Source organism: Pongo abelii, chromosome 15 (genome assembly GCF_028885655.2).
Source record: "Pongo abelii isolate AG06213 chromosome 15, NHGRI_mPonAbe1-v2.0_pri, whole genome shotgun sequence".
NCBI lineage: Eukaryota > Metazoa > Chordata > Mammalia > Primates > Hominidae > Pongo > Pongo abelii.
The window spans coordinates 97,692,659-97,714,344 of NC_072000.2; the positions used below are offsets into that span (position 1 = coordinate 97,692,659).

The 21,686-nt window shown below is 40.6% G+C and overlaps 1 protein-coding gene across 4 annotated transcripts in view; it reads right to left on the reverse strand.

The window, feature by feature from the left end:
• Nucleotides 1–19,184, reverse strand: part of BTBD7 (BTB domain containing 7) — a 98,492-nt gene extending 79,308 nt beyond the window's left edge. For 2 of the 4 annotated variants that reach the window (XM_024231537.3, XM_024231539.3), the window contains exon 1: nt 19,057–19,184. The gene's annotated coding sequence lies outside the window, so the exon portion shown is untranslated. Of the gene's footprint in view, nt 1–18,540; nt 18,854–19,056 lie in introns of those variants that run through there. The other 2 variants (XM_054530427.2, XM_054530428.2) reach the window with 2 other exon arrangements.
• Between the last annotated feature and the right edge of the window lie 2,502 nt (nt 19,185–21,686).

Genomic DNA, 21,686 nt, shown 5'->3' on the forward strand with positions numbered 1-21,686 from the left:
TTCACTCATAGCTCATTGCAGCCTCCAACTCCTGGGCTCAAGCAATCCTCCTGCCCCAGCCTCCCAAGTAGCTAGGACTATAGGTGTGTGCCAGCACGCCCAACTAATAAAAAACAACAATTTTTTTTTTTTTGGTAGAGACGAGTTTCACTATGTTGCCCAGGCTGGTCCTGAACTCCTAGCCTCAAGTGACCTTCCTGCCTCAGCTTTGCAAAGCACTGGGATTACAAAGCATGAGCCACCTCACTTGGCCGAAACAATATTCTTAGTGTTCTTGTAGTATTTCTAGTTATGAAATACTTCTTAAATAAAATATCTGCTATAAATGCATAGTAAGCATGGTCTGAAATCTGTTATCTCTTAGCTGTTTAAATGATTTAAAAAACATAATCTCCAAACAACCCCGGAATAGTCACTAGGGAAGTCTTGTAGATTATCATTCTTAAAACGGGGTAGGAAAACCCAAACCAGTAACGAAATCAGTAAAAGAGATACTGAATTATTAGAAAAAAATTTTAAATGTGGATATGACTATCTTCTTATTTGTGAAAACTAAATGTATACTAAATCCTAAAATTAAAAACTATTATGCATTCATATGTATATCAAAATTTAAAATTTGGCCAGGGACAGTTTTATACAAAACTATTTTCATTTCATAATATGTCAAGGTTGCAAAAATATGGCCACACACAAAATTTTACTTTACCTTAAAAAAATTCCTACATAGAACTGTGTTGTATAGATATGTAATAATTTACTTAACCAAATCCATATTGAGGGTCACATCCAATTTTTCAATATTATAAATAGCACTGCAATTCTTTTACACATATCTTTGCCCACTCTGCCCAGTCTAAATTATGTCATTAGAATAAATTTCAAGAAGATTCTTGGGTTAAAGGATATACATGTTTCTAATTTGAAGACATATTGTCAGAAGAGTTGCAATTTACACTCCTATCAGCTCTGCATGAGAATGTCCAAAATGCTGGACATTATTCATCTTTGCAATCTGAGGGAGGAAAAATTATACCATTGCTATTTTAATCTCTTAAAAATTATTAAACTGATAATTCATTAGTCCCCATGTTGCTTTATAGTCTTTGCCCATTGTTCTATTTGGCTGTTCTTTTCACTAATTTGCAACACTTTCTATATTAATGTTAAAATAATAAGTGGAAAATATTCATATGGGCCTTTTAAAACTATGATAGCTTTTGTCATAAATGTTTAAATTTTTCATATAGACAACTGTCTTTTCCTTTGTAACTTCTGGGTTTCCTCCTTCTTACTGCAAACATTTTTCCATCAGAAAACAAATTTATATATAAATATTTAAGCAGTTAGGACAATATTTGAGAAAGTGCTTTCAATTTGTGTTGTAATCTCCAAATTAGAGTATGTGGGTAAATATTCTTCTATTAAGGAGGAAGTTAACATTAAATTAAGAGTTTACAACACAGTTATTATTGTTTCAAGTCATTTGGTATACTAACATTTAACATTTTATTAAGTCCTAAGTATTAAGCTAACTCAATTACCTGCTGTTGCTAGGAAGCGAGATGGATAAATTTTCCAAATAACTGGAGGATGCTTTTGTTAGCCACTGAGGTGTACAATGTTAGGCTTGACTTTTTACTGAATTTCCTGAGAACGTTGTGCTTAACTGACACTATATTACTTGTAGATACATCTGTTCAGCCATCAGTGGTTCTGACATCTAGAACATTTTCATCACCCCCTAAAAGAAGTTCCATTAGCAGTCACTCACCTCAATTCCCCAATCCTAGGCAACTACTAATCTAATTTCTATCTCTATTATTTTGGACATTTTATATAAATGGGATCATATAATAATGTGGGCTTTTGTGACTGGCTTCTTTCACTTTAGCATAATGTTTTCAAGGTCCATCCACGCTGTAGCATTTATCGGTAGTACTTTATTCCTCTTTATTTGCTGTATAATATTCCATTGTATGGATATACCACATTTTATTTGATTTATTCACGCATCCATCCATCCACTGATGGACATTTGGGTTGTTTCCACTTTTTGGTTATTATGAATAATGCTGTTACTAACATTTGTGTACAAGTTGTGTAGACATGTATTTCCATTTAAGTATATGCCTAGAAGTAAAATGTATTTTTTTTTTTTTTCTGAGATGGAGTTTCGCTCTTGTTGCCCAGGATGGAGTGCAATGGTGTGATCTCGGCTCACTGCAACCTCTGCCTACCGGGTTCAAGCAATTCTACTGCTGGGATTACAGGCATCTGCCACCACACCCAGCTAATTTTTTTGTATTTTTAGTAGAGACGGGGTTTCACTATGCTGGCTAGGCTGGTCTCGAACTCATGACTTCAGGTGATCTACCCGCCTTGGCCTCCCAAAATGCTAGGATTACAGGTGCAAGCCACCATGCCCAGTCTTTTTTTTTTTTTTTAAATAGAGACAGTCTCACTCTGTCACTCAGGCTAAAGTGTGATGGCATGATCATAGCTCACTGTAGCTTCAAACTCCTGGGTTCAAGTGGTCCTCCCGAGTAACTGGGACTACAGTACGCACCACTGTGCCCCAGCTAATTTATTTTTATTTTTTTTGTTGAGGTCTTGGTGTGTTATACAGGTTGGTCCTGAACTCTTGGCCTCAAGTGATCCTCCCACTTTGGCCTCTCAGAGCTTAAGGATTACAGGTGTGAGCCACCATACTGGGCCTAACATGTATTTTTAATTATTGTTCCCCTTTTCCACTCCCCACTATAAGGTAAACTATATAAGGTCAGGGCTTTTGTTTTATTCACTGTTGTATCTCCAGTGCCTAGAACTGTGTCTGGCAAATATAGTAGGTGCTTAACAAATTTTGCTGAATGTATGACTGAAATAGTAAAAATGTTTGCTTGCTCTGACACAGTAACTGAGCAGAGATGGAGGGACAGTTCATATTCAAGATGGTAAAGTGATCATAATATTGCTGTAGCAAACTGAGAAAATGCCCACGTAACATAGACAATTGTAATTTGATCCTTAGTATTAGATGAAATCTGGGCAGAGTAAGCAAAGTGGGTCAGGGAAAAAAAATGTGAGATGAGGCAGGACATGTAGGCAGTCACCAAGTCATGCACATTCCTGTGAAAAGGCTAAGAGTCCTGTAGTTAAGAAATCTGTTTAACTTTGTTTAATTCATCCTTTCCAAACTTAATCACAGAAACCTTCATAAGAAAGAGTGCAGTGGTACGATCTCGGCTCATTGCAACCTTTGCCTCTTGGGTTCAAGCGATTACCCTGCCTCAGCCTCCCGAGCGGCTGAGATTACAGGCATGTGCCACTGCACGGAACTAATTTTTTATTTTTAGTAGAGATGGGGCTTCACTATGTTGGCCAGGCTGGTCTTGAACTCCTGACCTTAAGTGATCTGCCTGCCTCAGCCTCCCAAAGTGCTGGGATTATAGGCGTGAGCCACTGCGCCCGGCCAGAATATACTTTCAATCATATCATGGTAGTCAACCTTTGCACTGAGCTAATGTTGATACTTTTTTTTTCTTAAAGAAACAGGGTTTGGTATGTCGCCCAGGCTGGAGTGCAATGGTTAATCATAGGTGCAACTATTGTACACTACAGCTTTGAACTCCTGGGCTTATAAACAGATCCTCCTGCCTCAGCCTCCCAAGTAGCTGGGACTACAGAGGCACACACTACCACACCCAGCTAATCTTGATACATTAGGAAAGAAAACAACAGGTGGAGAAAAAAAGAACATAACAAAGTGATAATTGATTTTTTACTTAAATTTTGAATTCAGAAACAGCAAAAGGTACTTTGCCAGCAAAAGGTACTATGCCAAAAAGACAACATAGCAGGCCTAGGACTGCTATCTTTAGAAAGGCCTGCATGCAAAGATGGCCCTGGCAGGTCTCTGGGAAATTGGATTTTGGGAGTGTTCCTGTAATTCCCTGACTATTTAATAAGGGTGATTTACTATGCCTAAACTGTTTGTGCAAACAATATGGTTTATGCTGAATATGTGCTTTCTTTCTGGGAGCTTGGAATTTGGTACAAGCTAGATAGAGGGTTCCTATGTGATTATACCCCAATAAACACCCTGGGCAGTGAGTCTCTTATAAACATCCGTGGAAGACAACATTTCACAAGTATTGTCACAAGTCAATGCATCCTATGCGGCTTCACTGGGATAAGACTCTTGAAGTTTGTGCCTGGTTTCCTCTGGACATTGTCCCACGGGCATTTTCGCTTTGTATTTTTTTTTGCTGTAGTAACTCTTAGCTGAGTCATACTATATGTTGAGTTCTGTGCTTCCTCCTCACCAAACCTGGGGGTGATCTTGCAGATCCCAATACAGGCACAAAATGGGATATGATAAAATGTCTTTCTCTACTGTCCTCCCAAAATGAAACTATATTGTTTTGGGATAAATATTCAGCTGGTAATCAAGAATAAAGCTATTTTTAAAAATCTGCAAGGAAATTACCATAAAGATTAGAATAGCGGTAACCTTTAAGAGGAGGAAGAAGGTGGTTATGATTGGGAAGAGGCATGAGGGGGGCTTTTGGAATACTTACAGTGCTCTATTTCATGGCCAGACTGATGTCAGCTTTAAAATAATGTTTTAAAGCTTTGTATGTGTATTACTTCACAATAAAATGTTTTGTTGGAGCTACTACAAATCTGAAAGTTTCAGCTGAACCCTTGAAACTAAATCCAGTTTCTAAAGAAAAGGATCTAGAAGAATGAATGAAAAGCTTAAGTGTTGAGTCATAGGAAATGCTGATGATTTGGGGGCTGGAAAAGAAAGAGAACTGAGTAAAGGAGAGTACAAAAACACAAATCAGACTGGGTAGTGACCAGGATAGCCTGCATGTAAGAAGTGGCAATTGAATGAGGTTTACATCAAACTGAGAAGTCATCCCTTTCCTATATGCTACCAGAAAGTTTGGGATCCACTTCAATTTCCATACTCACTCTGTAAGAGCAATGAATTAAGATTTCCATGTCCTCAAACAGACTAAGTTCTTGGAGTACTGGGACTGTGTCTTATTTCAGTAACTATATAGTCCAAAGACCTTAAAGAGTGCCTGGCTCATAATGAACCTTAATAAATGAGGTGCAAGCTAGATGCGGTGGCTCATGCCTGTAAATCCAGCACTTCGGGAGGCTGAGGCGGGCAGATTGCTTGAGCCCAGGAGTTTGAGATCAGCCTGGGCAACAGGCTGTTACAAAAACCAGAAAAATTAGCCAAGTGTGGTAGTGTGTGCCTGCAGTCTCAGCTACTCTGGAGGCTGAGATGAGAGGGATCACTTGAGTCCAGGCATTTGAAGTTACAGTGAGCAGTGAGCCATGACTGCACCACTGCACTACAGCCTGGACAACAGAATGAGACACTGTCTGTAACAACAACAACAACCAAACCCAAAAAACAACAGACAAAATCTGCTCTGGTCCTTGCAGGATGTTAGAGTTTAACTATGGAGAAATATAGGCAAGGAGATTTCAATACAGAGAACAGCTTAACAATTAATAGATATCACAACAGCCAAGATGTGGAAACAACCTAAATATCCATTGACAGATGAATGAATAAAGAAAATGTGGTATATACATAAATGGAATACTATTTGGCCTCAGAGAAGAAGGAAATATGGTGACAACATGGATGAACCTTGAAGACATTATGCTAAGTAAAATAAGCCAGTCACAGAAAGACAAATACTACATAATTCCACTTACATGAGGTCTTTATCTAGGCCTGGTCATTACCCAGAATGATTAGTGAGTATCTAAAATAACCAAATTCATAGAATCAAAGAGTGAAACGGTAGTTGTCAGGGGCTGGAGGGAAATGCAGACTTATTAATCAACGGGCATACAGTTCCAGTTAAGGAAAATGAATAAGCTCTAAAGATCTACTGTGCAACACTGTGCCTATAGTCAACAATAATGTATTGTATACTTAAAAATGTGTTGAAAGGCTAGATCTCATATTGGGTTCTTACCAAAAAAAATTAAATAAGAATGAATAGGACAACATATATGAGAGACATTAAGCACCAGGCAATGAGGCAAGAAAGGAAGACTTGAGAGTTGATTAACAGAGGACAAAAAAGGGGCAAAGACGATGCCATTGTCCAACTAGGTAGAGCTGATAAAATAAAAATGGAACAGCCAGAGAGATAGAGGAAAACTAGAAAAATGTGGTTTCAATAGAATTCAAAAGAGGAAACTGAACTGGAAGTGAAAACTTGGAGAGAACAGATGTTTTACAATTCTTTTTTAGAAGCATGGCTGCAAAAAGGTTCAGAGAAATGAGGCAGTAGCAGAGGGGCAGGAAGTCTGAAAAGGTAAGTGTGAGAGGGAGGGGAAGATACTAAAACAAATGAGTAAGTGGACAGAATGATGGCTGATTGTTCTCCCCTTCCACCCTCCCTAACCCCCACACTTGACAACGTCTGGAGACATTTTAAATTGCCACAACTGGAGAGGGGAAAGGGGAAGTTTACTATTTGCCTCTAACAGGTAGAAGCCAAGGATGCTGCTAAACATTTCACAAGGCACAGGACAGTTCTCCACAACAAAGAATTACCTGGCCCCAAATGTCAAGAGTGCCAAGGTTGAGAAGCCCTGTAATAGAGTGTAAGGAATACAGAAAAGAAAGATTAATCAAAGAAGTCAGGCTTTGGTAAGAACATTCAGAGAGGAGGAAGACTTTTCTGGTTCTCTGTCTACTGACCTGATTGAGAATTACAGCAGAATTACAGCTAGAAGTAGCTTTCAGATTTTTAATTTGAAAAGTCTACTGAAGTATAATGACATTCCAACTTCTCCAACAAACACATGAACACAATGTGCATGCCTTACATCATTATCCACCATGTGACTATTGGACACAGATAAACCACTTTTTTTTTTTTGAGGTAACAGTCAAGGTTTAAAATATGAGATACTTTAAAAAACCTCTACACACAGAGAAATTACACCTCTGTAATTTGTTAAAAGCTTAAACAGTATAAATGATCAGAGTCCAGCTACTAGTATAATTTTATTTTATAAAATTTCCTACATACCCTTTAGAAACTAATTACAAATGATCTATATTTTAACAGTTCACAGAGGGATAATATGAGAAAGAGGCCTACAAAGCACTAGTTTTTACAGTTGCAAAGTGATACTGTTACGCAGTATAGGGCAAAAAGGAATTAAGAGAGGTTATAAAAAATGAGCTTGTAACCATGATTAACTTGATCATAAAAATTTCACTTTGTATAATAAGTAGGCATGAAAACATTACTGCATTTACTGACACACACATTACATGAAAGGTACTGAGAAGAATTTAATCAAAACACTCTCTCCCTCAAATAAGAATTTTCATTCATTTAAATATTTTCTGAGCACCTAGTATGTGCTAAGCACATGGGGATATAACAACAAGACAGGCATAATTTTTCCTCCAAAGGTGCTTCTTTTAAGGGGACGGTGGCTCACACCTATAATCCCAGAACTTTCAGAGGCCTAGGCGGGTGGATCGCTTGAGGTCAGGAGTTCAAGACCAGCCTGGCCAACATGTTTCGTGAAACCCCGTCTCTACTAAAAATACAAAAATTAGCTGGGCGTGGTGGTACGTGCCTGTAATCCCAGCTACTCGGGAGGCTGAGGCAGGAGAATCGCTTGACCCGGGAGGTGGAGGTTGCAGTGAGCTGAGATCGCACCATGGCACTCCAGCCTGGGCTACACAGCAAGACTCCGTCACAAACAAGCAAGCAAACAACACTCCAAAGGTGCTCATAGTGGGGCAAACTGTTGAACAGGCAATTACAATGTAGGGGAAGCATAAATCAGTGGCGATAAAGACTTCTGGAGCAAAACTGCCCGAGTTTGGATTTGACTCTGCCATTTCTAAACTGTATGATCTTGGGCATTTTTTTTTTTGAAATCTTCTTTGTGTCTGATAATAAGACTGTTTATCTTATATGATTCTTGAGAAAGTGACATTTGGGATGATATCCAAGACTAACAATAAAAAGTGTGAGCTTTCCTCTTTTCTTGGTGAAAATAATAGAAGAAGAGGGAAGAATGCCAAAATAATGCTCCAAACAGCAGAAGGAACTATGAGAAGGCCCACGGAGAGAACAAAACTGGGTTCCTGAAGGAAATAAAAGTATTTCTATATAGAGTGCAGCAGGCAGTGGCAAGATATGAGCCATAGGATCCGAAAAGGAGTTTGGACTTAAGAGAGTTGTTTGTTGTTTTTTAAAAACATATGCTATTGCTTATTTATTTTTATTTTTTAGAGACAGGGTCTCATTCTGTCAACCAGGCTGGAGTGCAGTGGGGGATCGCTACTCACCGTAACCTCAAACTTCTGGGCTCAAGTGATCCTTCCACTTCAGCCTCTCGAATAGCTAAGAACTACAGGTACATGCCACTATACCTGGCTAATTTTTAAACATTTTTTTTTTGTAGAGGTGTGATCTCGCTATGTTGCCCAGACTGGTCTTGAACTCCAGGACTCAAGTGATCCTTTTGCCTTGACCTCCTAAAGTGTTGGGATTACAGGGGTGAGCCACTAAAACCCAGCCTGCTTATTTATTTAAAAACATACGCTATATGCTTAAACATATACTATTACTATTGCTTGATTTAAATGATTTTTTTTAAATTCAAGAATTAGTAAGCCCACAGACATAAAGAACACATACAAAATACAGAAGAGAGATCTTGGCTTAAATAATTAAAAGTTGAAATCCAAAGAGCATTTACTTAATTTTCAAAGTGGATAGAGAAATATAAAATGAGTAATTTTACAGATGTGGAACTAAAGCACAGAAAAGTTAACTGGGCTTTAGTAAAGTAAAAAGCTGACAACTAGACATCAAAACAAGAAGGTTTTTCTTCATAGGCAAATACATCCTTTCAGAATCATCCAACACATAGTATCATATATTTTTAAAGGTATACTCTATTCCTCTTGTCTTCATTTTAAAGATAACTACAAGGCTGGGTGATGTGGCTCATGCCAATAATTCCAGTGCATTGGGAAGCCAAGATGGGAGGAATTGCTTGAGGCCAGCAGATCAAGACCAGCCTGAGCAACACAGCAGGACCCCATCTCTACAAAAAAAAATGTTTAAAAATTAGCTGAGCATGATGGTGTGTGCCTGCTGCCCTAGCTACTCAGGTGGCTGTGGCAGGACAATCTCTTGAGCCTATGAGTTTGAGGCTGCAGTGAGCTATGATAGGGCCACTGCACTCCAGCCTGGGCACAGAATGAGTATCCTGTCTCTTAAAAAAAACACAAACACTGCAAAGCTGGGTGTGGCAATCTCAGCTACTCAGAAGGCTTGAGGATCGCTTGAGCCCAGGAGTTTGGAACCAGCCTGGGGAACATAGCAAGAACACGAATTGAAAAAAAAAATTTTTTTTAACCCTATAAATTACTATGTTAACGTTTAATTTATTTGATCAAAGCCAATAAATGATGAAATATATAGAGTTAGTAATTCTAACTCTTCTTCCCCATCCTGCCTCTCTTATCAGACATTATTATTGAAGCATGTGACAGAACTATGACTCTGCAATTGAGGCTATGAGACTTCTCTGTCATAAGCTATCACTAACATTCACTACAAACTCATCTAGTTCTGTCACAAAGCTTTCTGCTTACAAGAAAATTCTCATGTCTGGTCTTAAGCAAGCAAAAAATATTTTAGGCAAGTCTGAAGACAAGAATAATTAGGTCTCATGAAGCATATTATAGAATTTTTCTCTAAAGAATTCACAAATGAATCCCAGATGAAACAGACCTAAATGTAATATTGCTCCTTCCATAAGGGACTATAGCCAGGAGACTGACATAGTTTTTATCTAAATGAAAATGTCTAGGTAATAATGAGGGGCAAGCAAAAAACAATGTCTGATCTCACTAGTTTTTCCATTTTTACTTTAAAGACAACAACACACCTCATGTTTATTTAAAAAATGGCTTACAATTAGCAGAACAGGAACTCTTTAAAAAACTGCTTACAAAGCACTCTTTCATGTTACTATTTCATCTTAACTCACTGAATACCTATTACTCATTGGGTAACACTACTAGACATTGTGCGACATCCTGTACACTTTGGTTCAAACCATACAGTCATGTAGAGGAGTCAGGCATACAAGCAATTACAATACAGGGCAATAAAGGACAGAAGAGAAGTGTAAAGTTCCAAAAGAACATATGACTATTGTGCAAAGTTCCAAAAGAACGTATGACTATTGGTAAAGGTATCATAACTCGATCTTGAAAAATAAAGAGGACTGTATCAATCAAGAGATTTTGGGCCAGGTGCAGTGGTTCACACCTGTAATCCCAACACTTTGGGAGACTGAGGTGGGAGGATCACTTGAGACCCGGAGTTCAAGACGCCTGGGCAATACAGGGAGACCCTGCCTCTACAAATAATTTTTTTAAAGTAGCCAGGTGTGGTGGCTACTTCTCAGAAGCCTGAAGCAGGACTGCTGAACCCAAGAGGTCGAGGTTGGAGTGAGCTGTGATTGTATCACTGCACTCCAGCCTGGGTGACAGAGCGAGACCCTGTCTCAAAAAAAAATAAAAAATAAAAAATAAAGAGATTTTTGATGGCAAATAACTCCAAAGAACTGTCTGAAACATTAAGAAAACTATCTGTCATGAGAAGTCCTGTGGTGGGGATGGCTCCAGGCCCAATAAAATATGTGGCTAAATGATGTTACCAAGGATCCAGATTCCCTCTACCTCTCTGCTCTGCCATCTTCAGGAAGTGCTTCATCCCTTGTGATCCCAAGACAGCTGTTGGTAGCAATAGGGGCCTTGTGTTCCCTTGTTCACATACAAGAGGGGAAAGAATCTTCTCCCCCAGATATAGAATGTCTACTTCCCTTCAAATCTAATTGGTACAAATAAGAGTTTACAGGGAACTGCCATGATTTGACTGGTTTGAACTAATGGAAATCTACCACTGGAGGTGGTGACAAATCAGCTTCTCCAAGTCTGCTGCATGCATGAACAAAAGCAGATTTCTGTTAGGAAAGAAGAGGAAAGTAGACATTAGATGGGCAGCTAACAGAATAGGCAAAGAATAAGAACTGCAAACAATGGGATAAACACACACAAGACAGAGGCACAGGGAACAAGAAACAGCATGGCTGGAGTGACAGGAAACCTAAGGTTGAACACATTCTATAAACTCTTGTGAGTCTGGACTTTATTGACAAGGGAAGTTAACAAAGGAATTTTAAGTAGAGAAGCAGCATGCTCCAATTTTTTTTTGAGATGGAGTCTAGCTCTATCACCCAGGCTGAAGTGCAGTGGCGCAATCTTGGCTCACTGCAACCTCCGCCTCCTGGGGACAAGCGATTCTCCTGCCTCAGCTTCCCAAGTAGCTGGGATTACAGGCACCTGCCACCACACCAGATTTTTGTATCTTTAGTAGAGACGGGGTTTCGCCATGTTGGCCAGACTGGTCTTGAACTCCTGACCTCAGGTGATTCGCCCACCTCAGCCTCCCAAAGTGCTGGGATTACAGGTGTGAACCACCGCATCTGGCCTGTTTTTTAAAGAACATAATTGTCATAGTAATATAGAGAATAACCAGAGATGGAGACGTACAGTGGGAGAACAAGTTGCAGAGACTTAGCTGGCAGGCTGTTTAATAAGTAGTCCAGACTAATAAGGGAGTGGCAATAGAGAGGAAAAGAATGGAGTAAAAAAATACATAAAAGGTAGAAAAGCTGCAAGATTTCCATACCTATTTTAACAGATGAGAAAATTAATCTTCAGATAGGTTAAGTGACTCTCTTTAAGATCATAAAACTATAAACATCAGTCAGAATCTAAATGGAGGTTTGATTCCCAGTCCGGTGTTCTATTATATCACAACTATATCCAAAAACCCCAACGATGCTCTAAAAGGGAACTATTTTGAATCCTGTAACTTAAAGAATGTTCTGTGTATTGGATTAAAGTGTTTCCTATCTATTCCAAGTGTCCCCATCTATTTCAATCTTAACATAATGCCCACATGTCACACAATGACATGGATTTAATGTCAATTTATAATATTAAGTATCTTATGTTTCTAAAGTTACTATATTATTTGAAACAGTAAGGGTATCTAAAAGACTCAATTTGTGATGTCAAATTTAGAAACTGTCCAAAATTTTAAAATTAAAAACAAAAAACAAAAAACACCACAGCATGGTGGTTCTTAAATTTTGAACTTGTTCTGCAAATCAGTGCTGAATGTTCGAATTTCATTATAAATCTGGAATCAGCAGACACTTGAAAAGTTTCGTTGAAATTATGCCTCAGCTGGGCATGGAGGCTCACACCTATAATCCCAGCACTTTGGGAGGCCAAGGCTGGAGGACTGCCAGAGTCTTGGAGTTCGAGACCAGCCTGGGAAGCACAGTGAAACCCCATCTCTACAAAAAGTACAAAAGTTAGCCAGGCATAGTGGCACATGCCCGTAGTCCCAGCTGCTCAGGAGGCTGAGGTGGAAAGATTGCTTGAGCCCAGGTAGCTGAGGTTGTGGTGAGCCGTGATCGCACCACTGCAGCTTAGGCGACAGAGCAAGACCCTGTCTAAAACAAATAAAATATGAAATAAATAAAGCCTCCTTCTGAAACTTTGGATTCTGATAACTAACTTACACTAGCATTCACCCAAAAAGAAAACTAGGCCAGGCATGGTGGCTCACGCCTATAATCCCAGCAATTTGGGAGGCTGAGGCGGGTGGATCACCTTACGTAAGGAGTTTGAGACCAGCCTGGCCAATGGGGCGAAATCCCGTCTCTACTAAAAATACAAAAATCAGCCAGGTGTGGTGGTGCGTACCTACAGTCCCAACTACTTGGGAGGCTGAGGCAGGAAAGAATTGCTTGAACCTGGGAGGCAGCAGTTGCAGTGAGCCGGGATCACGCCATTGCACTCCAGCCTGGGCGACAGAGCAAAACTCTGCCTAAAGAAAAAAAAGAAGTCAAAAGAAAAACTGTTACCTCACTTTAATAATGATACTATACCTGTTTTAGTAAAAGTCACTTGCCTAATTCTTCTAGAGTGGTGAACTTTGATTTTGCTTTATTACCATTGTACCAAGACGTGAACTTTGATTTTGCTTTATTACCATTGTACCAAGACTGGGTTAACAGGGAAAACGGTTTTAAATAAAGCCTAGGCAACACTGCAAGGCCCTGTCTCTCACAACAAAAATTAGCCAGGCATGGTGGCACATGCCTGTAGTCCCAGCTACTCGGGAGGCTGAGGCAGGAGGCTTGCTGGAGCCCAGGAGGCCAAGGCAGCAGTGAGTCATGACTGCACCACTGCGCTCAGCCTGGTGTCAAAGTGAGACTCTGTCTCAAGAAAATTAAAAAGTGATAAAATAAAAATAAACATTATTTCCATTAAAAAATTATATAATAAACAATATGTTTTTTACTTTACTGGGTTAAACCTTACTCTTCTGCTTCTTGAGTCAATTAGCAACTTCACTGAATGCCCATGTGCCAGGCACTGTGCTAGATACTAGAAATACAAATGTGAGCCTAGTTGTACTACAGTTATTCAGACATACATTTGCATAATTATTTGAGTAATGTCAGTCTTCCCCACTAAATAACTATAGTATTATTTTTATTCAATCAAAACAGGTCTGTAAATGTACAAAGATGATGCCTAAAACATCAACTTCATGACAATATATTATTCTGTCAATGACACCAGGATTCTCTCACTCACCAGGCTAGAAATTCTTTCTTTTCAGCACCCACAAATGATTTTTCTTAAAATACACCTGTTAAAACACTCAGCAAACCAGGAATATAAGGAAACTACCTGAACATAATCAAGGTCTTATATAAAAAACTCATGTTAGTATCATATTCAACAGGGAAAGACTCAAAACGTTTCCTCTAAGATCAGGAACAAGCCAAGGATGCCTGCTTTTACCACTTCTAGTCAACACGGTACCGGAAGTCCTAGCTGAGATTAGGCAAGGAAAAAATAAAAGGCATCCAAATTGGAAAGCAAGAAGTAAATTAACTGTCTGCAAATGACACGATCCTATATGTAGAAAACTCCACAAAAAAGATTCCACACGTAAAAAAACTATTAGAACTAATAAATCAGTAAAGTTGTAGGATACAAAATTAACACACAAAAATGAGTTGCATTCTTAAATATTAACAATGAACAATTCAAAAGAGAAATTAAGACAAGAATCCTATCTACAATCACATCAAAAAGAATAAAATACTTAGGAATAAACTTAGAAAAGGACACAAAAGACTTTTACACTGAAAACTAAAAAACTGCTGAAATAAAGACACAAATAAATGGAAAGATATTCCATGTTCATGGACTGGAAGACAGTATTTAGATGTCAACATTACCCAAAGCAACCTACAGATTCAATACAATTCCTAACAAAATACTAATAGCCTATTTTTTGCAGAAATAGAAAAACCCATCCTAAAATTCATATGGCATCTCAAGGAATCCCAAACTACCAAAACAATCTTGAAAAGAACAAAGTGGAGTCTCACATTTCTTGATTTCAAAAGTTACTATAAAGCTACAATAATTAAAATAGAGTGGTATTGGCACAAAAACAAACTTATAGACCAATAGAATAGAATACAGAGCCCAGAAATGAACCCTCAAACTCATGGTCAAATAATTTTCAACAAATGTGCCAAGACCATTTAATGGGAAATGGACAGTTTTCTCAACAAATGGTAATGCAAAAACCACATATATGGTAATAGATATCCACACATAAAGACCTAAATTAAGAGCCACAACTATAAAATTCTTAACAAAAAAAAAAAAAAAAAAAAAAAAGGCTGGGCACAGTGGCTCACACCTGTAATTCCAGCACCTTGGGTTGAGGTGGGAGGACCACTTGAGTCCAAAAGTTGGAGACCAGCCTGGGCAACATAGTGAGACCCCATCTCCTCAGAAAATTTAAAAAACTTAGCCAGGCGTGGACGTATGCGCCTGTAGTCCCAGCTATGTGGGAGGCTGAGATAGGAGGGCTGTTTGAGCCCAGAGTTCAAGGCTACGGTAAGCCATAATCACACTAGTGCACTCCAGCCTTGGTGACAGACCCGGAACCTACCTATCTTTAAAAAAGAAAGAAAACATAGGGGAAAAGCTTCCTGACATTGGATTTGATAATGATTTCTTGGCTACGACACCAAAAGCATAAGCAACAAAAGAAAATCTAGGTAAGCTGGATTTCATCAAAATTAAAAACTGCATGTACATCAAAGGACACTATCAACAGGGTGAAAAGGCAGCCTACAGAATGGAAGAAAACATTTGCAAATCATGTCTGATAAGGGACTGATATTCAGCATACATAAGTAACTTCCACAACTCAACAACAACAAAAAACCCTAATTAGAAAACAGGGAAATAATGTGAATATTTTTCTAAAAAAATACAAAAGATCAATAAGCACATGAAAAGATGCTTAACATCACCAATCATTTTTAAAAAATGCAAACCAAAAACACAATGAAATACCACTTCATACTCATCAGGATGAATATTAGGAAAAAAAAATCAAACAGCAAATAACAAGTATTGGTGAAGATGTAGAGAAACTGGAACCCTTGTGCACTGCTGGTGGGGATGTAAAATTTTCTGGGTATAAAATTCATAAAATAAATGAAAGCAGAGACTCAGATATTTTTACATCCATGTTCACAGCAGCATTATTCACAACAGTCAAAATGTGGATGCAACTTAAGTGCCCATCGATGGATGAATGGATAAACAAAATGTAAAAATACATACAATGGAATATTATTCAGCCTTAAAAAGAAAGCAAATTGTGACACATGCTATAATATGCATGGACCTTGATGACATTATACTAAGTGAAATAAGCCAGATATAGAAGGACAAATACTGTATAATTTCACTTATACGTGGTACTTACAGTAGTCAAAATAAAAGAGACAGTAGAATTGTGGTTGCCAGGGGCTGGGGGTAAGGGAAAATGGACAGTTTCAGTTTAGAAATATGTAGTCATGAGCCTAAGAAAACTCCAAATGAAAGAATTCTACAGATGGATGGTGGTGATGGCTACACAACGATGTAAATGTACTTATGCCACAGAACTATACACTTAAAAATGGTTAAGATGGTAAATTTTATGTGTATTTTACCACAATTAGGCACACAGGTGTCTGCTATCCAAATCCTTCCTATTGACTTTATCTGGTTCTAAGATCTCTTCATATTTGGGTTACTACAGCAGCTACTGTCTTCCTTGGTTCATTACATTCTCTCCTCACTCTAACTTAACCTGTAGATCATTAACAGGTTTACCTTCCAGGTTTACGACATTAATCCCTGGCCTCCAGACTTTCAAAGGCTCTCTATACCTTGCACAACAGGATAAAAGTAGAAATCGCCTCAATTCAGCACTCAAACTTTTCTACAGACAAATAGCTTTCCAACTGACTAAAGTTTCCTAAGGAAAACATTCTCCTCAGGAAATTCAGTTGTCAGCTCATCCTAGTCTCCATTTCCCTCCCCCTAAGCTAATCTTCACTTTACACTCTTGCTTTTTCCTCACAAAGTAACTGCTACAATCTCTCGGTAAATCTAAACTTTCATAGGCCAGCTCAAGTCCCAAGTTTCCCACGTTCTTTGGACTCTTGGGGTCTCACTCATCTCTCTCTATCCTGTATACCAACAGCATTCTTTGCAAACTCACTAGATTGTCTTCGAGACTCATGTTGGTACACCTGATCTTTCCAATAAGAACTTGAGGGAAAAGTCTATATATTAATGGCAAAAACCGCAGTTACTTTTGCACCAACCTAATATTATGTTTCTTTCCTTTCTTCCACATCATTCATCTAATGCAAAGCAAAAAGCAAACCTTCAACAGTCACCTATGTCATTTTGGATGTGTGAGCTTCAGTGACTAGAATCTGAAATCAGAATAACTTTGGCATTACTGCACTTCTGAAGGTTTGCCTGTGACACACTATAAAAATGCTGCGACTCAAGATGATACCTGGAAACTAGGTAGTGTAACCTAGAAATCAATACAGGTGTTTTAAATCCTAAAATTAGAGTCTGATAGAAAAACCTTGTTTAAATGCTGGTGTTGGGACACAAAACAATACAGTAGTCAGGTTTTGTGGGACAGAATATTGACCTATGAGTTTTACTGAATTCATGCAAGAATGAGTCATGCTAAAACCGGGTGAAAATGTAGTCATGAGCCTAAGAAAACTCCAAAAGAAATATCACTCCGCTTTTATCAAGTTCAGGTTAGGAAAAAAAAAAATCTTCATCAGTTACTTGAAGTAACTGTCAGAATGAGACAGAGGCTCTCATTTTCACTTTCAACTTTATTACACCAAAACCTATGGATAGGGGTGGGTAGTGAATGGTGAAGAATGCAATCAATGAAGAGTAAGCAGCTCAGCAGTGTAGTAACAACGAGCTCTCTAAATGGGGTAATGGGGTGTAGAGGCCTACATCTTAGTTTTGGTCTAATCCATCGCCAGCTGTAGGATCCACAAGTCACTCGCCTCTCTGGGTCTGGTTTCCCGGCTCTAAAACAATATTCACCCCTTTAGATCTCTAAAAGTTTTTCTGACTCCAAAATTCCATGACAAGTCTAATAACAGTTGCTATTAACAACGTATGATTCTTACAAAGCAATTTCAAGTCTTTCTTCCACATTTCAGGAAGAAAGCAATTCATTTCAGCAATCTAAAGGAAACAGATGCTATTAGGGACAAAAGATTGTTAGTTGACCAGACCGGGCGCGGTGGCTCACGCCTGTAATCCCAGTACTTTGGGAGGACGAGGCGGGCGGATCACCAGAGGTCAGGAGCGCGAGACCAGTCTGGCCAACATGGTGAAACCACGTCTCTACTAAAAACACAAAAACTAGCAGGGCGTGGCGGCGGGCGCCTGTAATCCCAGCTACTTGGGAGGCTGAGACAGGAGAATCGCTTGAACCTGGGGCGGAGGTTGCAGTGAGCCGAGATCGCACCACTGTTCTCCAGCCTGGGTGACAGAGCGAGACTCCGTCTCCCCCCCCCCAAAAAAAAAAAAAAAAAAAGGTTGGTAGTTGAAAAAGCTAAATAATTCTGTAAAAATGTCTACTTTCTCATTACAGTAAGATGTTTTCGCAGAGTTAACAGTGCTCTGGTGAAAATAACCAAGACTGCTTCTGTAAATTAGGCCTACTCCAGAGTACTTATTATCTGTGTTGGTATGTGAAGACGCGCTATTGTAGTTCACAGGAGAAACACTCCTCAGAGTTTCTTGAAAAACGGTGAGAAAGTTCTCACCCTCGGGGTAAAGCTAGCAAACACTGTGCAAATAAGGTACTGAAATATGCACACTTTTTGCCGTTCAAGTAGTCCAACAAGCACAGCCTCCTCTTCTTTATCAAACACTCGGTATTGTCTCCCTCCCAACCTGTCAAAGCTCAATTTCAGGTTTATCCCGCAACAGTAACTTACCCGGACAATCTAACTTCCCCTGGGAGTAGCAGTCCTCAGGCCTGCTCCCTTCCCAGTCCCCGCCGGCCACTCTCACGCCCACCCCTGGCGGTCGCAACCCCGCACCCGGGTAAACACGCGCCCCCGTCTCGGGAGCGGTTTCTCCGCGTCCGGGGAGCGACGGGTCCCGCCCCTCGGCGCCCGGAGCCCAAAGCCGGCCGGGCTGCCGTTGCGACTCCTTCGGGCCGCTCTCCCCGCCCCGAGCGCCACACCTCGCGCCCCTGCCCCCGGGACGGCTGCGCGCTCCAGCCCGCCCCTCGGAGCGCACAGAGACCGGCCAGTCCGGCGCCGCCGCGCCTCAGCCCCAGACGGACGACTGGCCCCTCCCCGCCCGGCGCCCCAGCGCCTCCCGCGGCGGCTTGGCCCCAGCCCCGGCGCCCCCACGCCTAGGAACAGCCCCTTCCTCTCCCGGACGCCCCGCGCCACACCGGACACAGCCTCGGCTCCACAGCCTCAGAGACACCAAGGGACACTCACCCCAGAGGCTCCTCCCGCCGCTGCTGCTGCCGCTGGGACCGCTGCCGTCGCCCCCGCCGCCGCCGCCGCCAGCACCGCCGTCCGCACCGGCGCCAGCACCCCCGGCCATCCTCCTCCCACCGCCGCCGCCGCCGCCGCCGCCCTCTCCTCTCCTGTCAGTGGCTCAGGCTCCGGGACTGCTCCAGGTTCCCCTTGCCGCCATTTTGACTCCTAGAGGGAGCAGGAGGGGCTCGGCTCGGCGCGGCCCTGGGGCGCCTGCGCGGCGCTGCGGAGCCGGCCGGAGCCCCCGCCCTCCCCTGCCGTCGTAGCGCTCAGGGTCACGTGGCCCGACGTCGCCGCCCGAGTCGGGCCGCGTGGGCGGCGGTGCGTTCGCTGGATCCGTGGGAGCGGAGTGCGCGCGCATTATTCTTGCTCGTCGGCTGGGAGCTGTGCGTCGGGGTCGCTGGGAGTTTGCAGCTTGTGGCAGCATCCTGCTGAGTCCAGCGAATTGTGATACATTATTAAATGTATCAGAATATGAGAACTGTGTCACTACTACGTCACCAGATGGCCATTTCCACGAATTCATGTTTCCGTTCGGCGGCCGGCGTCCCTCGGGTGGTCGCATACAATGAGTGCATCTTTCTCGAGAATTGCTGTTCCGCGGAAAGTCATTGTTGACAGTCCTGGCATTCCGGTGGCTGCTTCTTGGCAGTGAGCACTTGTCTATCGTGAGCACTTGTCTATCGTAAGCACTTGTCTGCATGGTACTTTTACAGGCACCACCTTGCTACTTGTGTAGTAGGTTAAAAAATAATCTTTAAGACACTGAAAAGTTTTCCTTAACAAGATACCCCTGTAAACAAAGGACAAAATTGACGGAAACACACAGTCGCCGCGTGGGAGAGCCAAGTCGCTCTTCCCTAGATGCCCCTTGTTTGGGGGTTTGCAATAATTTCAGCGATGCAATAACAAGAATACTGTATTTATGGGGCACTGTCGTTTTCCAAAGAGATACATGGTTTCATTTGAACGCTAAACCCACCCTTTGTGGTAGTCAGGATAGGTGTTTTTATCGCTGTTTTACAACCAAGGAGACAGGCTCAGAAATACTAACAAGTAGGCAAGCCAAGATCAGAACCCAGGCATTCTGAACCCGGTGACGAGGCACCTTTACACCTCCTTTTCCTCTGATAGACATTAGCAACTCTGGGAATTTATTTTAAAGTATTGTATTTGCATTTTCAATCTCTACCCATTGTTTAACAAGTTTTGTGTCACACAGTTTTTTTTTTTTGTTCTGAAACCACCTCAGCTTCAAAGGATAAGAGCAATTTGGAATTTTGTGATGTGTTTTTAACCATCTCTTGATCCTCCATTATTTTATGCTTTTCATATTCAGTTGGAGACTGAATATCATTGTTGTTTTCCTCTGGGCTTGCTTCAGATTTGTATTTTCCTCACCCTCATTCTCCATCACCTTACTTCCTTGAAAAGGATAGCTCTTTCCAATTTGTATTACTTCATTTTCTTTACCCATTTCACCCCTTTCACCCTCTTACCCAATCCTTGAAGGTTTGGAGATTGTAGCAGAGATTGTAGCAGTCCCTTGCCTGAAATTCCCCTCTAGCTGGTAAGGGTCACTTCAGTTGAACATATAGCCTCAGGGCGATAGACAAGAAATGCATGGAAAACTGAGAAAATACAAAGGAAATAGGTCCATCTAATTGGAGCCAATGATTACCTCAGTGTCCACCTCTTCTTCCACACTTTTATACTTCCCCAAAGGCGTAAGTGAATCTTATCTAAATTCAAACCATTTACTGTTATTTTCCATCATTTTATCTTTGTCTTAATTTGCTAAATACAGTTAACACTTGAACAATACGGGTTTGAACTGTGCGGATCGATCAATGCAACCTGGTACACGGGATTCTAAACACCGTATTGAGAGGGCCGACTTTTCTTACACTCAGGTTCCACAGGACGGACAGGCAGACTTGAGTATGCTTGGATTAGGGTATATGTGGTGGGTCCTGGAACCAATCCCATGTATATAGTATATGGGGGATGACTGTATTGCATTAACTGAAAGAGCTATGATTAGCAAACTAAAAAGCGGTGTGTAAACACTGCTTCTTTATAATTTATGGAAATGTTAAATCAGATCAGTCCCTACTGTTTACACTTATTAGTAACCTTTATTACTTGACTTTGGTTCTATTTCCTAGCCACAATTTAAAAAACAAAGTTAAAATGATATCAACAACAATAGAATTCTAAGTAATTTCAGGATAACACTTTTTCTAACAGCCTTTGATGTGGAAATCTAAAACTTTTTGAAAAGCCAAGTAAGGTCTGCTGGTTGCACCTTGTCCTTTTGTCTGTCTGCACAGCTGGAGACTTCTAGTAGACTGTTTGGATCTAGAAACCATTTGTAAGTGATCCATGATTTTTTTTCTACCCTTTAATTCATTCACTGTTTCCTTATTATACCATTTAGCTGTACTTTTGAGATCCTGAATTAGCTCAGTTTACACACTCATCAGAATTTAGATGTTTATTTTAGTTCAGTCCGATACACATTTAAAGTATCCAGTACCATGTGCCAAGCACGGTACTACATGCTGGGGGTAAAAAATAAATGGATC